Here is a 4,539-nt window from a genome sequence, read left to right as displayed (position 1 = left end):
CCTTTCGATTCAGTTAATTATTTCAATAAATGAAGTTGAGTTATGTCTCTTGAAGTAGATGTGAACCAGGCAGTTGGCATGCGACATGACGCTGTAGTTAATCTTAGTATTTAATATAAAAGGCACTCGATTTACTACAAATTAATTGAAATTAAATTACACATAAAGAGGAAACAATGCAAAAGTATTTTCATCTACTCATCTGGTTTATTAATTTATGCAGGAAAGATTAAGGCAGTTAATGCATGACAGCTGAGCTCATTTAATTAATGACTGGAATGTAAATTATGCACACTCGAAAAATCCCAATGCAATTCATTTATTAATAGTGTTTGTTGTTCAGTTTGACATTTAATTAATGATTAAATGGCACAAAAAAAGTTCACATTTCCAATGTTTTACCTGAGATGCCGATTTTGACGCCTCCGAACCTGAATACTCTCAGCTGAGACTGTTGAGGCGAGCACATCTGCTGGGATCAGTATCCCCCAGGTCACACATGTTTGGTGTCTAAAAGATGTGAGTTTTTGTTTTTATGTCATTGATCTGATTCCTACACTGGCAGTGGTTCTTATATCACTAGGGGAAGAGGCTTTTATAATATTACATACCTTTTCCAAGCCAATTTAAGATGATCAGCCTGTTGAGGCCAACTCATAGCATCGCTAACTTGGTGATTACGAGCCTGAACCTCCCAGAAATAGATCTAAAAGCACAAGTTCAACCAGGAAGACCATTTTTATGTTTCATTCTTCCTCCGTTTTTTTCTTTCTGCTTCTTCTAATCACCTGACCACGTTCAAGTCAACCTATCAAACTTCTCCACGATCTCAATCAGCCAATCGTTCTATTGCTAAATTGTTCTCCACTCTTCTGCATCAGCTGTCAGGTCTGGGTGATCCTCCTCCACCCCTTCCACCTCCAGTCTTCATTGTCCAGGTCGAGCTCATCAGAATCCACTTCTTATATCATCCAGATTTGCAGTAACGGCCACCAACAACCCACCCAGTGTTCATCGTTGTGTCTCTGTACTGTTCTTTTCTCTCTCTGCTCTCCTCTCACCCCAACCGGTCGATGCAGATGGCCGCCCACCTCTGAGCCTGGTTCTGATGGAGGTTTCTTCCTGTTCAAGATTTTTTTCTTGTGGGAATTGATGAATTGTTGGGTTTTGTCCTCTGATGACATCACGATGGGGTCTAATCATCAAAGACTCTCACATGACTTTGCGCTTCTATGTGTTCATTATCTCATCACAACACTTTATTTCATCTATTCACTATAATGGAGTCTCTCCGGATTGGACAGTTTGTTACAGCTTGGCCGGTGGTGTCGGTCCGCTCCTTCGTCAATCATTAGAAACTGACAGTCGGCTACACCACACCAACCAAACCTGAGCTCTGAAAAATAATACAAAAAAAGTTGGTTAATTTATAAAAGCAAACTGCAGCAAAGTGCAATGGAAGCTGACTTAGTGCGTAATTGATGAAACATCAGATCTGTGTGGAGCTGTATCCTTCCTCACATTAACACTAAATGAGGCGGCCTCTTTCCTTCATGTTTTTTACGTTGTGTTTCACCATCAGCGTCGCCAGCCGCTCCCTCAGCTGCATTATGTTGTTGTTGTATCCTCTTCCTCAGCACTGATTCAATGGCACCAACTGGAGAATCAGCACTCCAGCTGTTTATCTTGGCAAACCAGACCCCAACATTCACACATCGGTAGTTGGAGACCAGCTTTGATTTGTATTTTTGTGATGATTTTCTGGAATTTGCTCTGTAATTTTGATGAGTCTGGCTCGTGTTTGTCATCAAGAGGAAGACATTTCTGTACAGCTGAAGAACTTTTCTGTCTAATCTGAAGTTGGACTCTGAGATCTGTTCCACCAGCCCGTGGCCAGGCTCCCCTCAATAACACATTTTACTGTGAAGCTCTCTATAACACAATGAGAGCAGCTCATTTGGCTCTGCAGCTCTGGAAGTGACGGAGTCACATTATAAATGTGTTTGGAGCAGATGTCTAATGAGGCAGTAAGTGAGCTAAATACCAGCCTCTCTTTCCTCAACAGCACTCCGACTACAGTGACAACATTTCCATTAAAGTGACAGTGAATGCTTGGCTGAAGCAGTCCATTGAACTGGGACTTAACAGGATGTTGCTACTGGATGAGGATTTAATGCTCCACACATCACTGTCAACGAAGTCTTTATTCGTTTTGTATCTTTTCAAACTTCCTAATTTCTTTAATTTAATACCTTTTTATTTACATTAAATATAGTATTCGATCCATGTGCCATTATACATTAATTTGGCAGAGCAGGGCTCATACAAAAAACAGTTTGATGCATGCTAGGATTTGAAGGTATCTTTCTTTTTTTCTTTTTCTTTGTAAAGATGTTAAAACATGAAAAGTTTTACGGGTGATGTCACCAACCTGCACTGCCTTCAGTGAACATTATTTACACACCAACATGGTTTAATGGCTGTTTTTTTGCTTTGAGTGTTATTTCAGTACCGTCTCTGACTGCACCTCCAGGCTGTTTAACATGTAATCATGGGGATAAGTGGTGAGCCACAACACTTCCTCTACTGGTTGTGTTGAGATGTGTGAATTCATCCATCCATCCACCCATCACGACTTTATCCCACCAGTTAGTATTTTAACAGATGGTTCTATCTCAAAAATACCCACTTTTTAAAGGAAAAGTTTGATCATTTTGGATACAAACTTTTCTTTGTATGTGTTTTCATAAGCTGTTGACCAGATTCATACACTGCACCCCAAACAAACCCGTACTATAACGTCTTCAATATGTTATTATTATTAATATTATTATTATTGTTATATGCTACCTTTATAGACCTTCATCGCATTGTCAACACTAGCATTAACAACGGTTTACTAACCCGTCCAAAAGAAACGCTGCCGATTCAACACCATGTTGTGTTCACTAGTTTCGAATCGCATACTATTTATTTTACTTTCAGTACGTGCAGCAGCAAGCCTTACAAAGTATGTACTGTTACATGGAGTATGTGTACAACTGGGACATACTACTTCATCATAAAAATGCGCCTTGACCTTTGACCTTCTTGGTCAGATCTGTCACGATCCGTAGCGCGACGTTTGTAGTAAAAACAAAAAGGATGTGATTTGGAACGAGTATGCTTCCTATTAATGTCTCTTCTTCTTCTTCTTCTCCTTCTTCTTCCTTTTGTGGGCGGAGCTTTAGCGCCAACAACTGTCCCGGTGGCTCAGTCGATGTGACGTATCTTCCGCTGCAGAGGATTGTGGGTCAGAACATCCAGAGTATCATGCTGACCTGCAGACTGCAGAATAGGACCGGATGTAGTAGAACATCCTGGTACTTTTAGCATCCTATATTTAACATACTATGTACTGGGACATACTAAATCTTTTTCTGCCATACTAAATAGTATGTTAGTACGGATACTGAAAGACAGGTGGAGCTGGACTTAAAGTTAGGGTTGGGAATAGGTAAGGGATCAGTGAACTGACAGTAAAACAACCAATCACAGCACTGGGCCGTGCGTGAAAGTGGAGATCGACTTCTTGTATCGCTGATTGCAGGAAAGGGAAATCTGCAAAATGACAACCTGCTTTTTTTAAATCCATTATTTAACTAATTTATAATCTTTCCAGTAACCAATAGTGCACATTGGCTTCATAGCAATCAAGACTAAATGTGTTTATTTTGTTTTCAATAATATATATTGATATAAAATCAAAGCATTTATAACAGAAAATCAGACAGTTTCCCTCTTTGAAAACAACAAAACAAGAAAGTTAATCATGCCTACAGATCCATCAGCTTCCAGAATGACCTCATCCTCAGAAAATATTCTGAATGTGAATCTTTCAGAGCACATTTCATAAATCAGCTCTTTTTATTTTTATTTCAGTGAGTTGTGATTTGAACATCTGAACGTGAACTCTGTGGACCGCCACACTGCTGTTGGGCTCCAGAGCTTCACTGGCGTAAACTTCCAAGAATGATGTATCAGACACAATCTTCCTGCGTGACGCACATCCATCTTTAATCCAGATTTCACAGAGCACTCAGGGCACTTCTAATCCCCAAATAAACAAATCACGTCCGATTTGCTACCACTACTTAAAAACACAGCGCGGCAACAAAGCAGCGGATTCCCTCCTTAATTTGTGTTGTTTACAGATGCAGCTACTGCTTTAAGGTGACTCAGTCCGACTGCGTTCATCCCCGCTGGCTGCAGGACTTATTGTAACAGGATGTCTGTGCTCTGTCTGCAATACATGAACAAACATTCACACACATTTCTTTGAAAAGCCCAAAAAGGAAACATGATATAAATAGTCAAACAAATCCCTGTCTGTGCTAAGCCGAGGGCTCTGAGTAGTTTGGTTGGATTGTAAGAGGAAGGAAAAGACTGGGATCTGAACTGAGACTGACCTGGGGGATGGGGATGGGGTTGTGGGAGGGAGGGGGGGAGATTTGTTACCCCGGTTGAAGCCCTCATCAACAGGGAACCTCTGGCGGACGG

The sequence above is a fragment of the Embiotoca jacksoni genome, unplaced genomic scaffold (genome assembly GCF_022577435.1).
Source record: "Embiotoca jacksoni isolate LCO1_2020_lvr unplaced genomic scaffold, fEmbJac1.0.p SCAF_29, whole genome shotgun sequence".
Classification (NCBI taxonomy): Eukaryota; Metazoa; Chordata; class Actinopteri; family Embiotocidae; genus Embiotoca; species Embiotoca jacksoni.
Note: the sequence above shows the minus strand (reverse complement) of the source record.